The 17878-nt window shown below is 54.1% G+C and overlaps 1 pseudogene; it reads right to left on the reverse strand.

Annotated features, from left to right (window-relative positions):
- Positions 1 to 151: 151 nt before the first annotated feature.
- On the reverse strand, positions 152 to 16226 carry LOC132241297 (peptidyl-prolyl cis-trans isomerase A-like; annotated as a pseudogene).
- Positions 16227 to 17878: the final 1652 nt, after the last annotated feature.

The raw sequence follows: 17878 nt of genomic DNA on the forward strand, positions 1-17878 counted from the left end.
CTGCTTCTTCTATGTGCCCTGGCTGGGAATTAAACCTGCAGCCTTTTTGGCATATTCCTATTGCCCAACTCCTACTGACATGTTCCTAAAAATCTGACCAACACAAAAAGAAATGTTTTTAGCTCTGGAATATTTGTCATGAAACAAAAGATTGAGAGGATCAGATAGGGTAATTTTTAATATTTGAAAGCATGCAAATACAGTGTTCTCAAGAACACGGAATAATTAGGGTGTGGGGTATTCTGATTTCTCGTTCCCAAGTTTTAAAGATTAATATCTGTGAGGAACTTGGATCCCGTGGCTGCTGACTTACTGAGGAAGCAGGTTGTGCTGCGCAGGGGTGCCAGCCAGCACCCGCCCCCACACCGGGCTTGCTGAGTGGAACCGTCAATGGGTGTTTTGTTTGCGTACCTTCAGTTGATCAATCTTGGCACCCAGGCCATGGCAGTACCACCAGGAAGGTCTATTTCTTTCTTCCTGACACGTCCTTAAAATCACTTTAACGTTCACAGAGGATATGACAACTGTTAGACGTTGGAATTTTTCAGCATGTATACGATGAACATGTTTATCCATTTCATTCATCTATTCAGCAGACATTGTCATGTTGAGCCACTTTAAGCCAGGCACCGGGCCAGGCGCTCAAAATACCTCCATAATTCGAGATGTGAGAGCTGGTTGTCTAGGCAGAGAAGCGGACGGACGGATAAGCAAAGATTTGCGTCTGGTTTGGAAATAGTGTGTTCTGTGGCCGGGAACGACTCCTTTATATGGGCTCCATCAACTGGACCCCCACAGGGAGAAGCAGAGTTGGGGTTACAGGGGCCATGAGCTCCTCCTGCCTGCTGCCTCTCCTGCCATCTGGGAAAGGAAGGGAGCTGCTGGGGAGACGCAGAGGGAGGCAGGCAGGTGGCTGCACTCAGGGTCGGTGAACCGATGCAGCCACTGGAGCTGAGGTTTCTTACCAGCACTTGGCTTTTTGCCTGGGAGTGGCTGGTTGTCCATCCTCACTGCTAAGACCAAGTTAGTTGGAATTAAAGTTTTATCATTCTATGTTTAAAAAAAAAAGGGGGGGGGAAAGCTGGAAAACTTTTTGTTTGAGATTGGAATGTGTGTTGATCTACTCGGGCGGCTGTAACTAAGTCCCACAGACGGCGGCTTAAACCAGACATTTACTATCCCCGCCCTGGAGGCTGGGGGTCAGAGATCCAGGTGTAGGCAGCCGTTTCCTCCCTGTGTCCCCACATGGTTGTCCCTCTGTGTGTATCTGTGCCCTGATCTCCTCTTTTAATAAGGATACCAGTCACAGTGGATTAGGACCACCCCAGGGACCTCATTCTACCTTAATCACCTCTTTAAAGACCCCATCTCCAGATACAGTCACATTCTGAGGTCCTAGAGGTCAGGACTCCAACATATGACCCTGGGGGACAGTGCAGCCCATTGCTGCCGCCCTCAGTGTCCCTGGCTGCCGTGGTGCAGACACACCACTGGTCTCCCCTCAGGGTTAACTTCCTGCCACATTTCCATGTCCAAGGTGTGATGATGGACTCGACTAAGCTGGACTGGCAGGGCTCACAGAATACTTTTTACCTCACCAAGAGAACGGTTTTATTTATTTTTTAAACATTTTTAAATTGATATTTTTTAGAGAGAGAAGGGAGAGAGAGAAACACGCACACATTGATTTGTTGTTCCATCCATTCATGCATTCATTGGTTGATTCATATATGTGCCCTGACCAAGGATCGAACCCGCAATCTTGGCGTATTAGGACGATGCTCTAACCAACTGAGCTTCCTGGCCAGGGCCCGAGAGACTTGTTGTAAAAACGAATCTGAAAATACTCGAGCTGAGAGTCAATTCTCAAATCTCCATTTTCAAGTTCTATTTCCCACCACCATGCCTGCAGGCTACCTAGAGTCGTTTCTTCCTCCCCCCGCCATCTTCCTGCATCGGTAGGGCTGTGCATTGGTGACAACCTTCTTTGTGTGTGGCTGGCAGCAGATGCCCTTATCCTGTCTTCCTCTGATTGTGTGTGTCCATTGTGTTCAGTGAGGAACTGGGAACTGGTGGCTTTCTTGTGCTTTATAGACTGTCACACTGATGCTTAGGACAGGGCACTCATGAGGAGTTTAGGACACAATAGTGGGGTGGGATTAAATATGGAAAAAAAATGTCCTTGCATAGGAGGCGTCCATATCTCCCACAAACGGAGCCTTGGTAGCCTGAGCTGCCATGCCCCACGGCGCTGCCCACTGCCTCATCCACCCTCCTTTTTTTAATCCTCACCAGAGGTTATTTTTCCATTGATTATTTTTAGAGAGAGTGGAAGAGAGAGGGAAAGCAGAGAGAAATATTGATGTGAGAGAAACACATCGATTGGTTACCTCCTGCACAAGCCCCAACCAGAGCCCGGGCTGGGGAGGAGCCTGGAACCGAGGTAAGTCCCCTTGACCAGAATCAATCCCAGGAGCCTTCGGTCTGCAGGCCGGCGCTCTATCCACCGAGCCAAACCGGCCAGGGCCCCACCCACCCTCCTCATCGCCCCTGGGCTCCCCGCTGCCCACTGCCTGGCACCCACTCTTGCCACACCTTCTCCTGGCCCTGGAGGACGAATGATGGCTCACAGCTTGGCCGGGACTGATGAGAACATTGTCCCTGTTCCCTGCAGCCCAGTCTTCTCAGAACCAGCTGGCTGTGACTCAGAAGGAAAGAGGAGAAATGAGGCCTGTTTCATGGGCAGCAGGGGTGGGGGTGGGCGTTTAAAATCTGGGAAATAATGAGCTGTGAGTGACGCTTCCCTTGAGCCAGGCAGGTGACAGCAGCCTCGATGGCCCCGATGAAGCCAAGAGGCCGAGGCAGGGCCAGGGGAGTGGCTTGGCGTATTAACCTGCTTGGACAGCTGTAACTAAGTCCCACAGATGGCGGCTTACGCCAGACATTTACTGGCCCTGAAGGAGTTTTAGCCCCCGTAAGGTCACATCAAGCAATCAGCCAACACCGAGCCAGAGGGGCTCTGACCAGACACAGAAGAAACCCCTGGTTGTGGCAGAACTGACCCAAAGCGGAGCCAGGTAGGCTCCGCATCCCGGCTCTGGTGGCACAGGCTGGGAGCCACATGCGGAGCCTCGCAGCTCATGGAGGGGCCTGTCCACTTAGTCCCCAGCACTTAAGAGTTTGGCCTTTTTACATCAGGCGGAAGGAGAACGTGCCCGATCTCTTTGTGGGAATCCCGGGAGTTTCCACCGTGGGAAGTTGGAGTGTGGATCCCCTGCACTGTGGACCAGCCCTTCCCCAGGTCTGCACACGGAGCAGGTCCCAGCAGGTGTGGCAGAGGGCCAGGGAGCAGTCTGTCCCTGGCTCGCTGTCTTGATCTCCCTCACTGAGCAGGTGCTCAGTCATCACCACAGAGCCTCCTGGCGGCCCAGTCAAGGTGGCAAGCCAGGGACAGCGACAGTGTTTGCACGATGCTCTCAGCTGCCATGGGAAAGGCCCCACCCAGCCAGTCCCCTTGGAGCGATTCCCTCCTCCTAGCCCAGCTGGGCACCTCCCTGCCACCCAGCCCACCCCGCAGGCTCTGGACCAGGCCAAGAGGGTCCAGACCTTCCTGGCGGGACCTCATTCTTTCAGCCCACAGAGATCTCTGGAGGCCGACAGGAAAGAAGAAACAGGACAGGCAGGATCCTGGGAGGAGATAAGCCTTAAACAAGTAATTACTTGTCATTCTTTAATCACAAGGTGAGGCGTGCCCCAGAGGAAAGGGTGGGCGAGGAGAACCTGACAGCAGCCAACAGCATGCACTGGACGAGGCTGATCTGGCGGGAGGGGCGGGTGGCGGCCCACAGCGGGTCTGGATGGCAGGTGCGTGGCCACATGCTAATGCACCTGTGCAGGCTCCTGAGGAAGCTTCTGGCAGCCACACGAGGCCCCTTCTCCTCCATCACACTGAGCAGCGGGGAGAGGCAATGACAGAGACATCCCCGTCCTGTAGGGGCCTAAACTTTTAAGCTCCTGGTTTATTAATGCTGTCGTGGAAACTGCCGATCTCCGTAGGTAGGATGAAGTCACTGCACGGTTCGCCCCCCTCTCCCGTCTGCTGCCCGACACCGGCCTCCGCAGGCCTGACTCCTGCGTCCCATCCTCTGTGTTCTTGAGGTCGTCGTCTTCTCACATGGACATATCTTGCGAGTCTGTGCTGGGGTTCATATCTCTGTGTAATCCCAGGATTCATAAACCACGCCAAAGCCTGGCCACCACCAAAATGGGTCCCGAATCTAGACACAAAGTTGACGTCTGCTTGGTCTTGTACATTTAGCTAGTTTTTCCCGAATTTCTGTCTTAGGTACTGTTCCCTTCCCAGGGAGAAGGGTTTGCTTCTCCTGAGGTTGGCCATGAACTTCCTGGTCCGGATAGTTACTGTGTCGCTCACGAGGGCGGGCGATCCAGGGGGCCCTAAACTTATAGATCGAGCATCCTGATCATGTGGTAACTTTTTTTTTCCTTGACAGACAACTGTTTAGTTTTTATTTCATAATCATAAACTTAACTCTGCAATCCAGCTAGACTGGGAAGGGGTAGGGAAATTATGGAACCCAATAAACTGGCAAGAGCACAAAGATGATAGAACATTCCAAGCAAATCGGGGTGAGTGGGTGCTCTCCTGAGCCACAGAAGGAATGGTCTGGTGGTTAAGATAAAACAAACACAAGTCAAATTTATTAGAGTTGCCCACAGTCAGCAATGGTGATCTTCTTGCTGGTCTTGCCATTCCTGGACCCAGAGCGCTCCATGGCTGTCACTATATCCAGGCCTTCTGTCACCTGGCGAAGACCACATGCTTGCCACCCACCCACTCAGGCTTGGCAGCGCAGATGAGAAACTGGGGACTATTTGCGTTAGGTCCAGTGTTTGCCATGGACAGATGCCAGGACCTGTATGTTTCAGGATGAAGTTCTCATCCTCTAATTTCTCCCCATAGATGGACTCGCTGCCTGTGCCATTATGGCGTGTGAAGTCACCATCCTGACACATAAATCCTGGAATAATTCTGCGAAAGCAGGAACTTTTATAACCAAATCCCTTCTCCCCAGTGCTCAGAGCATGGAAGTTTTCTGCTGTCTTTCGAACTTTGTCTGCAAACAGCTCGAAGGAGATGCGGCCCGAGCGCTCGCCGTCGACGGCGATGTCGAAGAACACGGTGGGGTTCACCAGGGCTGGTCACGGGCGGCTTCGGGGTAGCAGCATCTGCCCATGTGGTAACTTTTGAGCACCGTCCTCTCTGCAGTGGGTAGAAGTGGTCCCCAAAAGACATGTCTGTGTCCTGACCCCCAGGACCTGCAAACGCATCGTATTTAGGGTCTTTACAGACGGGATCAAATTAAGGGTGTCAAGATGAGAGCTCCTGGATTTAGGGGGCCTTAGTTTGTGTCCCTATAAAAAGAGGAGAGGATGCACACACACAGGAAGCCATGTGAAGACAGAAGCTGGAGAGAGGCAGCTTGCCCACGCCTTGATTTCGGACGTCTGGCCTCCAGGACTGCGAGAGAATCTATTTCTGTTGTTTTAAACCAAGGGAGGGGAACCTTTATTCTACCCAGGGCCATTTAGATATCTGTAACATCATTCGAGGGCCATACAAAATCATCAACTTAAAATTTAGCCTGCTATATTTGGCCAAACAGTTAATTAATTCACCCCTAATGCCTTGGCAGGGCCAGACCAAATGATTCTCGGGCCTTATATGGCCTGCAGGCTGGACATTCCCCACCCCTGTAAGGATCCAGTGTGTCTGTGACAGGAAACTACTCCTCTCTAACCTACGCATCTTTACGTATTTATACATGAAACACCCCCCACATTAGTACTTGCTAAGACCACAGCGCAGCTGGCATGAAGCGGGAGGCACACCAGGAGAGGAAGATGAAGGTGAGACTTGGGGTCCCTGTGGGGCGGCGTTGGGGGGTGGTGGGTCAGGAGCAACAGGAGGGGTGATTGGTCTTGGCGTGTTGTATTTCTTAGGCGGGCGGTGGTACGGGGTGTCCGTGTTATCTTATTACTATTTTCACTTCTGTTCTTTTGTATGAATGAACTATTTCATAGTAAAAGGTTTTCTAAAGGGCACAGGACTTGGGGGTCATGTTCTGCATGCTCTGGATTGTGGCTCCGGTAGGTCTCTGAGCCTCACTGGTCACACAGGGGTAGGTCACAGTGCCACCTCATAGAAGGGGACCGCTGGCAGTGCCTGGCTGAGGTGGGCATGCCTTGTCGGTCTTCAGGGTGGGACCTCAGCAGGGAGATGGCATCCAGACCCGTAGCTGGTCTCTGTGGCCACTCAGATCCTTTCAACGAGAGAGGAAAAGACTGGCTCTTTTTGTCTTTTAGCTTAACCTGTTTACAATTTCTCTTACACCTTCTGGCGAATGCCTGAATCCGGAGGGCCGGCCACACTGCTTTTGCCCAAAGCCCAGAATGCTCGCCGCACTCCTGTCTGCATCCCTGCTGGTGGCTGAGAGGCTCGCTCTCACCACGATGACGACTCTGGACACGGAAGGTGAGGGTGTGCTGCGGCCCGCCCACGGGACCCTTCTTCCTCACTGTGCTTTCTGGGTACGGTTCTTCCTCACTGTGCTTTCTGGGTACGGTTCCAAGTCCCGGCCAGCATCTGCAGGATGGCGGAGGCGGCTGGGGCCGGGCAGCCGTGGGACCCGTCCCCCCACCTCAGCACAGGAGAGGCCCTGCCGCTGGGAAAGCCCGCCCACAGCTCACATTCTTCCCTGGCGTCCGACCCACTTGGAACAAAATCCACGGCTCACTCAGCTCCACGCCTACTGGCCCTCCTTGTGGCCTCAAACCTGCCAAGCTGGTTCCTGCCCCAGGGCCCTTGCACTAGCTGCCCCTCCCGCCCAGATCACTCTGGCCTGGCTCATCACCTGGCTGACGTCTCTCAGTCACTGAGTTCTCACGCCATAAAGTCACCTCTTCCGGGAGGTCACCTGACCAGGCTTCCCCCTCCGCCTCCCCCTGCACGGGAGCTCCGAGCTCCGCTCCGTGCCCTGCTCCTCGCTGGCCTTGGTTCCCACGGGGAAGGGAGAAGCCAGGGCCTCAGGCAGGAAGGCAATAAGCTTGGTCCTGGGAGGGAAGGAGGCGGATTGCCAGACTCCAGTTTCAGCTCCTTCAAACCCTCCGTGTTCTGCGAGGCCAGGTGCCGTAACAGGGTGGGCAGGCGCCCCCTCAGCCCCAGGGAGAGCAGGGCAGGCTTCCTGGAAGAAGCAACACTGAAGGAAGGACAGAGAGAACGGGATTCTGTCGGGTGAGGAGAGTGAGGGAAGGTCCAGGCGGAGAGGTGAGGCAGGACAAGAAAGCTTGACCGCCCTGCGCTCCCTCTTCCCAGAGGTCTGGGGGGAAGCTCAGATTGGCTCTGCCGGAGGGAAGGAAAACTCTGCAAGAGGGAGAAGGGGGTTCCTCCCTACCAGCCTTCTCTGGGGCACCCTGAGGAAGCGGAGGGGCCCCCTTTTCCCACGGCCCGCAGCAGGCTCCTCCCACCCAGGGGTGCCAGCCAGCCCCAGGGCAGTGTGGGAGAGGGCAGGACGCTGCGGCTCCCACCACGGGCCATGCAGCAACCTGCCTGGGGATAACAAGCTTCAGTGCTGGTGAGAAGATTACAGAGGCCTCTAATAAACACTGAAAAAACAAAACAAAACGAACCAGACACCTCACCGCTGGCCGGTGAGCCAGAGAGCGTCAGGGTTTTCCCGGAACAAAGCCCGTCGGACAGGAGGCGGGGAGGGGAAGAGAAGCCGGCTGAGGACAGAGCCAAAGCCTGAAGGCAGGGGGCTCAACTGCCGGAGGACACAGAGCCAGCGCAGCCACCCTGGGTCTGGACCTGCACCTGCCCTTCAGGCCCCTGTCCTGTCCTGTCCTCTTCCAGGCCCAAGGAGCCCCCAGAGCAGGTCCACAGGCCTGGCCAAGACGATCTCCACAGTCCCCCCTGAAAGCAGCCAATGACATTCCAGCACATTGGATGACAAGGGGCAGCGGTCAGTCCAATGCCATGTGCTCTGCGAGGCGCTGTGTCTCCATGACCAGACCGCCGGCGTCTTATATGTGTGGCCTCGCTGTGGGGATGCAGAGTGAAGGGGATCAGCAGTGAGGAGAACAGGTGCCCCTTTTCCAACGCCGGGGACTGGGACAGATCAAACACCCCACCCGGGCCAGGAGGCCAGGCCCCGGTCACCGTTCACTTCACAGGTGCACTGAGTGTCTGTGACACGTGGGCACTGTCCTGGGGGCTGGCAGTGTCACGGGGAACAAAATCAGGGGTGTGTCCCGAACCCTGAGGGGCTTCTGTCCTATGAAGAGAAGTGACAGCACCAGCAAAGCTAACATCTAAAAAGGACCACTTAGGCCCTGGCCACTTGTGAAGTTTATAAACCAAATCCTGACAGTCTGGGTTTTCCCCAAGCAGCCCTGAATCTGCCCCTTCCCGCAGCCAGAGGCCAGCTCAGCTCCCCGTTTACTTGCTGTCACAGCACTTGACCCCGCTGACCCCATGCCCTCTGCACTCCCAGCGGTGACCAACCCCCAGTTCCTTTTTAGGACTCCTCACCCCACCATGACTCCCGAGGGCCCGTCCCGCGCCCTCCTCTCCTCTGTCTGTACTTCCTGCGCAGGCTCTTCCTTTCCTGAGGTCCCCATGACTGTCTAGAAGCTGACGGCCCTGGACTGCGTTGAACCGGGTCCCCCCAAATCCATGTCCACCTGGAACCTCAGAATGTGAGCTTATTTGGAAGCAGGTCTTTGCAGATGTGACAAGGTAAGTTAAGATGAGGCCACCCCGGAGGAGGGCAGGCCCTAAACCCAATGACCCGTGTCCTTATAAGAGACCCTGGGAGGACACAGGGGTGGGAGCCACGTGCCACGATGGGCAGAGATCGAAGAGACACAGCCGCAGCTAAGAACACGACCGATTGCCGAAAACCGAAAACCGCCAGCAGCCGGAACAGGCAGGAAGGATTCTCTCCTGAACCTTTGAGAGAGCATGGCCCTGGGTCACCCTGACTTAGGACTTCCGTCTCCAGGACTCTGAGAGCATAACTTCTGTTGTGTTAAGGCTCCCAGCTTGCAGTCCTTTGTTATGGCCACCCCAGGACACTCACACAGCCCCCCATCTGTATCCCATCACGACCTGTCTCCTGAAGCTCACGCCTGCTTCCCCACCTGCCTGCCAGATAACTCCTCCCGTGAGCTCTGTTCCCACTCCGGGACCCCCAGCTCAGGGATGCACCGCTGGCTGCCCAGGCCAGAGCCTGCCTGTCACCCAGACCCCTCCCTGCCCCTCGCCCGCCACCCAGTGACTCACCGGCCCTGAACTGTTCTTGGAGACAAGCCGACATAATCAAACGCAACTCTGCAAGCTTGATGGGACTTTAAAAACAAATAGGATCCAACGGTAGAAGGCGTTCCTGGAATCACGTGAACTTGAACGCAGGCAGGCAGCACCAGCACTCCTGCTGGACTTCTGAGTGACACTGGTCTCGTGATGGAGCAAACAGTCCTATCCCAGGGGCGCAGCTGAGGACGCAGGGACGAAGCGTCCTCGTGTCTGCGACTCACTTTCAGATGGTTCAGAAGAGGGAACTCTACCTGTCCTGCTGCCCGTCTGGTGAGAGAAAGCCAAGGGGAAGCGTGTTAGGGATCCTTGACTCCAGGTGGACACAATGTTCATTGGCCTTCCTTCCACTTCTGAGCAGGGCGCAGGCTTTTTAAAAAAATATATGTTTTGCCCTAGCTGGTTTGGCTCAGTGGGTAGAACGTAGGCCTGCAGACTGAAGGGTCCCAGGTTCAATGCTGGTCAAGGGCACATGCCAGGGTTGTGGCTTGATCCCCAGTAGGGGGCGTGCAGGAGGCAGCTGATCAATGATTCTCTCTCATCATTGATGTTTCTCTCTCTCTCTCTCTCTCTCTCTCTCTCTCTCTCTCTCTCTCTCCCTTCCGCTCTGAAATAAAAAAAGATATAAAAACAAACAAACAATGTCTCTTTTTAAAAAAAAAGATGGCCATACCATATGTTTATATAGCAAGGTCTGTTTAAAAAAGAAAAATATATATACATATACTGAGTGGCCAGATTATTATGACCACCTGACCTTTGTAGGCAAATTAGCTATAATTTCACGCTGAAGTTGCTAGAGGGCCAGATCATTATAAACATCTGAATAGCACAACATACCTAAGTATCGTTGCTGATCAAGTTCATCCTATCATGTTGATGGCGTATCCCAATGGAGATGGCTTCTTCCAACAAGACAATGGGCCATGCCATGGTGCTCATATTGTGCAGGAGTGGTTCCAAGAACATGAGGGAGACTTTACCTTGCTTAGGTGGCCCCCACAATCACCAGATCTCAATCTAATTGAGCATTTGTTGGATGAAGTTAAAAGAGCCATCAAAAAAAAAAAAAAAAAAAAAGAGCCATCAGGCAGCTGGTTCCACAACCATCAAATCTCACAGAACTGGACAGTGCTATTCACCAGGCATGGTGTCAGATTCCTCACATCACCTTACAACATCTCGTGGAGTCAATGCCAAGAAGAATCGCCACAGTATTGAAAGCAAAAGATGGCCCAACGAAGTACTGATGGGGTGGTCATAATAATCTGGCTGGTCATAATAATCTGGCCACTCAGATTATGTTTTTATTGATTTTGGGAAGAGAGGAAGAGAGAGGGAGAGAGATAGAAACATTGATGAAAGAGAAACATTGATTGGCTGTCTCCTGCACACCCCCTACTGGGGATTGAGCCCGCAATCCAAGCATGTGCACTGACCAGGACTTGGACCAGCGACCTCATGGTGCATAGGACGATGCCCAACCAACTGAGCCACACTAGCCAGGGAACGGTGAAGTCTTAATAATAAAAAGTTGGGGGCGGATTCTTTTGATCTCAGCCTATTCTCCAACCCCAGGGCTTGTGCTCTGCCCCAGACTGCCACCCTGCACTCTTGCTGGGGTCACCTCTGCTCCAGCCTTCCCTGCACATCACTGCTCACCCCCACTGACCATCCACTCCAACTCGTCCACATAGCAGCCATACTTCTCCCCCAAAACCAGACCCTTGTCCTGCCCCGCCTGCCTGAAGTCCTCTAAGTCTGTGCTTGGGTCAAAGTTCAGATTCCTTCCTCGGCCTACACAGTCCTCTGCTACCTCTCCAGGCCACACTACTCTTAACTTCAAGTTCAACACCCCACCTGCACTCCTTCCACTTCCCTTTTCACCCCCTCTCCCGTCGTCACCTGGCTGCTCTACCTGCAGGTCTCAACTGAGATGCCTCTTTTCTGCAAGTCCTGTGCCTGCACCATGTGCTCTACAGAGCACATTTACCCTACATATCTATTAAAGCTCGATGCTGTACAGTCAACTCCTTCTGATGGCATCTCTCCCCCACCTGACAGTTATCTCCATGAGAGGAAGGGCTGGGAGTGTATTGTCATTATCTCCTACCCACATGGCAGAGGACCTGGCACATCGTGGGCATGCAATAAATGATGAATGGATGACTCTGTTGGAGCTGGATGCATGTATGGATGGATAAATGGATGGATGAATAGATAAATGAATGGATGGATGAATGGGTGTGTGGTTGGATAGACAAATGGATGGATGGATGGATAGATGGTTGATGAAAGGATGGATGAGTGTGTAGAAGAATGGATTAATGGATGGATGGATGATGAATAGACAAATCGGTGGATGGATAGATGATGGATGGCTTGATAGATGAATGGGTAGATGATGGACGGATGATGAATAGGTGGGTGGATGGATGATATAGTGCAAACAAAGGTGCCATGAGGAGGTGGGGGTCAGGTTTAATTGAAGGAGGCTTATTAGAGGAGTTGAGAGGACAGCATTGTGGTGACAGCTCCAACTTAAAGAGCTTTCCCTCTTTGCTGGGTCCCAGACCTGGCACTGTATTTGTGTCACCTCTCTGCATCCTCATGGTAGCCCTTGGTGTGAGCTATCGTCCCCTTGCCTAAGTCTTGTTTCATTGCTAATTAATACTTTAATAAAAATTTAAATAAGTAACACTTGCTTGACATGGCATTTAAAGGGTGCAGCAAGATGTACATTTTCCCACTGCGGAGACCCAGACTGTTGTAGGCACAGTAGGAGCTCAACAAAACGCACTGACTTGAATATTTAACATGTGACGAAACAGCAGCTCAGAGAGGGTGGGAGCTTGCCCAGCGTCTCACCGTCAGCCACGTCACGGTGTGCAAGCAGGTTCCTCTCACTGCAGACCAGCCCTCTCCGCCGAGGAGGAGGAGTGGGGTGCGGAGGGCATGCCTGAGCTGAAAGGTGGGAGGTGTAGACAAAGGCTCAGAGGCAGGAAAGGCATGGCACGTCCTGGGGACAAGAGGAGGATTGTGTCAGGAAATACGGTGAAGCTGGAGTTGGCATCAAGGCCTTGAGATCCAGCTGAGGCGGCGGCGGTGACCGGCCAGGCACAGGAAAAGGGCAGATGCCATCTTTTTGGAGCTCGGAAGGCAGAAGGCTGGGACCAGACGAGAAAGCCGATGTTGCAGGTTGGGGTGAAGACAGTGTGACACACAGAATCAAGCCAGACCCACTCTCAAAGCCTCCGCCTGGATGTCTGCCCTGCTCCCACCTGCCCGTCCTCACCGCCGCCTGCCTCATGGAAAGAACATGATCCACTGGGCCGCTCTCTTGGCTGAGCGCAGGGGCCCTGGGGACAGGAATGGAGGTGCTTCCAGGCCAGCAGAGGCGGTGCTCCGGGGGCTGCCTGCCTGCGTGCGGGTGTGCCCCGCCAGAGGGCTCTAGGTAGCGGTGAGGTAAGGGACTTGGCACCAGATAGCACTGGGTCACATGGTGAGAAAGCTGTTCCCCTTTCAATTACCCATCAATCCTGAGCAAACTGAGATTCAGGATCCTGGTTATTCAGGTGAATGACTAAGTTTTCTGTTTGTTTTAAAGACAAGAGCAGCCCTGTGGTTCAGAGCCTTGAAGGGCAGCTGAATCTGTCAGTGGTTTCTGAATATTATTTTTTCACCGAGTCATTGGTACGGTCACCTTCTACCGACTCCCAAGTAATACTTTCTTTCAGTTTGTAGGAGGTTGGTGGTAAGTGTCTGAAACCCCCAAATCACCGTGGCTTCAATGAGAGAGCATGTCTTTCACCGAAGGCAGGCTGGTAGAGGCTCCGCGATCCAGGCTCCGTCCACCTTGCTGCTTTGCCCCTCGTGGTCCAAGATACCTGCCGGTGCTCCAGCTACCAGGCTTGCGTTCCAGCCAAAGGAAGGAAGGAGATGCTGACGTGCACAGCGCCCTCCCTTTAAGGATACTTCTAGAAAGTTCCAAATGGCACTTCTTCTCAAATGGCCACGCCCGGCTGCAAGGGAGGTTGGGAAGCAGCCTGGATTCTGGGCAGCCATCCACTCATCCAAAAATCAGGGATCTCAGGGAAAGCAAGAAGGTGTGAACAGGTACTGGGGAAACGAGCGAGTCTGCCGCGCTCCGCTTTTCTCTCCCGATGGAGACATCAAGTTTTATTTTATTTTAATTTCAAGTGAGGAAAGAGTGTCGCTTTAAAGAAAAAGCTAAGTAAATAAAGGAACAGGTGGCCCCTGGCTGGCCTGGAGCTCAGTGAAGTTCAGGAAGCATGCTGTGAATACAGAAACACAAAAGATAATCGAAGGGCCAGATGGATCAGGGTCAAGTTTCATTTTTAGGATATCTCAGGCCCCTGTGGACAGCGGCCTGGAGCAGGACAGATCAGAGGCCGGAGCCCAGAAGAGGGGCAGAACGGTCTGAGCCAGGCCCTGGAGCTGGGAGGAGCGCAGGTCTGGATAACCAGGAAAGCTAACCAGGCCTGGCGAGGGGGTACCTGTGGGCATCAGCATCTGTTTGTTTGCTTTGGGGGCAGGAGTGGGGGTGGGTGGGGCTGCCATGGGGTTTAAGAATAAGAAAGAAGTTAAGATGGGATAGGTCAGAGGTCTCTAGGTCAGAGGCTGCTGAGAGGATGGAGGGGTCTACTAAGCCAAGCCCACAGGCCATCCTGAACAAGTCTGTGGACAAAGCACTGGCCAGGGCAGTGCATGGGGCGAGGGCTCACATCCTGGCAGTGCTGACGCTGTCTGCATTGTTTCCCTGCACCCACACAGCGCAGCAAACCGGTCACCTCTGTCTCCGTTGGACAGCAAGAGGAAGCTGCTCCCGATGGTCTGGGGCGTGTGAACAGCAGAGCAGATCCACACGGGGTCCGAAGCTTCCCAAACTGGGGCCCTGGTGCCCAGAGCTGTGCCTGGCCCGGGCAGGGTGGTCCTGAAGAATGAGCGAATGAATGAATGAGCGAATGAATGGGAGGGCCATCCTCCTGCCTTTGGGTGCAAACATTCTCTAGCAAGCAGGAGTCTCGGGGAACCATGCCACCCCTTCCCCTGGCCGGCAGCTCCTGGTGGGGAACACTCCATTTTCCCAAAATAAAAGGGTGTGGGGACCGGAAGTGTGCTCCCTGGGCTCCTCCCTGACTGCTCTGGGCAGGAAGCCAGCTCTCGCGGTTATTTCCAGCGCCCGCCCTGCTTTCAGCGGAGTATTTCTGGAGTGCACACAGCCTTATTTTAGTTTTATGTTAGGGGTTGCTCCGCGCAGGGCAGACGCCTGGCCACGCATGCTGCTGGTGACTGCCTGGCTGTGGTGACTGGGCCAACCTTCCGTGGGAGCCCAGGACAGCATGTGGGCTGGGATGAGCTTCTACACGCCCCCCCTCCCCCGCCCCCCCAGCTGGGCCAGTCTGGGAGCTGGAAGGTGCTGCAGGGCAGGCCAGCTCTGTCAGTCTGCGGACTTCACCCTCCGCCTCCTACTGTGAGCCTCCCTCCCCCGCCCCCCCCCCCCCCACCCAATCACCAAACTCCAAAAGTTAAAGTACCACCCTTAGGAATCTAGTTGTTTGGTTTTTCTCATTTTCCGATGAGCAAGCACATTCACTGAATCTCTAATAAAATGAGCCACACATTTAGTCATGTCCTTGTCCTGCTTAAAACATGTTGTCTAGAAGATAAAATCCAGGCCTTTCCTTTCCCTTCAGGCTGAGAACACTCTCCTGAACCTGCCTGGAACCAGCCCCACTAATCTGCTCCCTGCCTCCCGAACAAGCCCTCTTCTTTCATGCCTCCTGGCCTTTGCACTTGCTGTTTTCTGTGCTTGAACTGCTTGCCATCTGCTGAACTCCTACTTATCCTATGAAACCCAACTCAAAAGGCCCCTTCTCCGAAACACAGTTAGGTGTCCTTGCCCCACCTGTGATCTGACAGATTACTCAGCTCTCAGGACTCTGGTTTCTTTTGTCATTGTTTTCCTGTCTCTCCTGTTATACCTGGAACTCCTGAACATCACGTACCACCCTGCATTCATTCCAGTCCTGTCCTTCCCCAGTGCCTAAGGCAGTTACTATCCCATGATGGTAATAAGTCAGCAACTACCTTCCTTGGTGTTTCAAGTTCTGCCCTGGCTTTGTCCCACCACAGCCCTGGGAAAGGCGGGGCACCCCCAACTTTACTCATAGGAAATGCAGGGGTTCCATCAGTGAGCAGTGAGTGCCACATTCCTTGGGCTGGCAGCACTGGGTGTGCAGTTAGAAGGCACCCAGCTGTGGTGACTCAGTGGGTGTCAGAGGTGGCCCAAGGTCACTCCTCACATCCCCCCCCTCCCCAGCCCAAACAGGGAGAAAGGAAGGTGAATCCCAGCCCCCTTTGTTTTACAAATTGGATGACAGAGCCTCTCAGATTAACCAGAAAACAAAACCAAAACCAAAACCCCAAATCCACCACTTGCATCATTTCCAGCCTGGAGGAGGGCCAGCTTTCAGCCTAGGGCTCAGCTCTACGCACTGGATTGGCCCAGAACACCACCTGCCTTCTCTGTTCCCTGAGCTTCGGGTTGGCAATGGGGGGGCGTTGTCCCCTGGGGGCCGGAACCCCACAAGACCACTGGGAGTCTCTGGAGCTGCTAGACCCCTCCCCCCACAGCCCATGCTCCCCCTGACAGGCCTGGGCTCCATCCTGAGGGGAAGGCCAGGTTAGAGCCCAGGCAGTTAGTGTACCTCACGTTGGTAAGGAATCCGGTCATCCTGCCCCCTGCGGTGCTGGGGCCACTTCAGGGCTCTGTGTAGGACTGAATCAGACTCCGTGGGGGTGGGGGTGGGGGTCTGGGCAGGGTGGTCCTGAAGAATGAGCGAATGAATGAATGGGCTTGGGCAATTTGAACACATTTCCAGAAGATTCTTTCTTCCTTGGGGATAGATGCTCCCCCTCTCCTCTCCTGACCAGCAGGCACCCACACTCTTGAAGCTCTTACTCCAGCCCCGTGATTCACCTCCTTGCCCAGGTGCCTCCTTCGGTGGAAGTCCTGAGGGCCCCTCCCATTCAGCGTCCTCGGAACCCAGCATCCGTTTGTGGGCTGTCCCCCCCACCACCCCCAGCCACTGGGCCTCCTGCTCAGGACACCACCTCCTGCCCTGAATCTCTCGGCACCACCCCCTCTCTCTTGCCCCATTGCCCCACATGTATGCCAGGCCACAAATATACCCTGGAATTCATTTCTGCTCTCCCTCCACCACCGCACACTATCCCAGCCCCCTCCATCGCCACCCCCCCTCCCCCGTCGCCTGGCCCATTCCAGTAGCCTTGAACCCACTCCCCTTTCCCTCCTCTGTTCCCTGCAGCCAGAGCAGCAAATCTGATTACCTTGCCCCCTGCTGGCACGTCTTCAGGGCTGCCCCTTACTCCTGGGACAAAATCAAACTCATGGAGTTCCAGCTTGCACAACAAAGGCTGGAGTGGCTGACGCAGCAAAGCGAGTTGCTAAAGGACAGCAGACCACTCTCGGGCTTCAAGAGGGCAAGCGCCCCAGGGAACCTTCCAGCTGGCACTGCCACCCAAGCCACCACGAGACCTCTGCTGTGCTGCTCCCGCCTGTGCAATGGGGTCCCCGAGCCCTGCCTGGGTCCTGGCTTTGGGCCATCCCTGCGCTGCAGGGAGGCAGAGGGTGCCGTTGCCCTGGGAGGTAAGGGCTCTGGGCATGCATTTCTTAGGCATGTGTCACATGAGCAGAGCAAGCTGATTGAGCCACTCAGTGATGTTTGTCACTCGGCTCTGCTGATGGCTACACCGAGGTCGCTGTGACTGCCACAGCCCTGGAACAAGGGGCTGATGCGTCCTTAGTTCTATACTTCCCTCTGCTCTGTGAGCAAGTCACAGAATCCTCACGGGGTCCTAGGAGGAGGTGCCGGGACCACCCACTTTGTAGATGAGTTCATTTGCCCAACGGCACACAGCTGCTAAGTAGTGGAGCTGGGCTTCGAACCTGGCCAGGCTGCTCCAGAGCCAGCCTCCTGGGGATGCCATGTCCCTGGGGGTGGGGTTCGCTGGGTCTCTGTTAGCTCTGCCTTATTGTTATCCATTACCTCTACACGGTCCCCCACATCTTTTTGGCTATTTGAATTTCGGTCTGTGCTGACAAAGATGAGTTAGTCTCCAGTCTCCTCGATCCATGTACACTGACTTCTTCCCATAATCTTTGGTTTGTGGTCTGGGTTGCAAACACCATCAGTGGGGCCAGATGACAGGAGTCCCATTCCCATTTGTCTATCCATCCACACACCCATTCATCCATCCATTCATTTTATATGTAAAAATCTTGATAAGTAAGGGCTTGCCAGCCAGGCCTGGATCAAGTGCTCCTCAGTGCGAGGTGCAGGGGTTGACTTCCTAGATGTTACCCAGGGCCCGTGAAGATGTCTGGAAATAAACATGTGATCCAAGAGTTTATACCAGCAAGCTGTAAAAGAAGTCATTTAA

The sequence above is a fragment of the Myotis daubentonii genome, chromosome 9, assembly GCF_963259705.1.
Source record: "Myotis daubentonii chromosome 9, mMyoDau2.1, whole genome shotgun sequence".
Lineage (NCBI taxonomy): Eukaryota > Metazoa > Chordata > Mammalia > Chiroptera > Vespertilionidae > Myotis > Myotis daubentonii.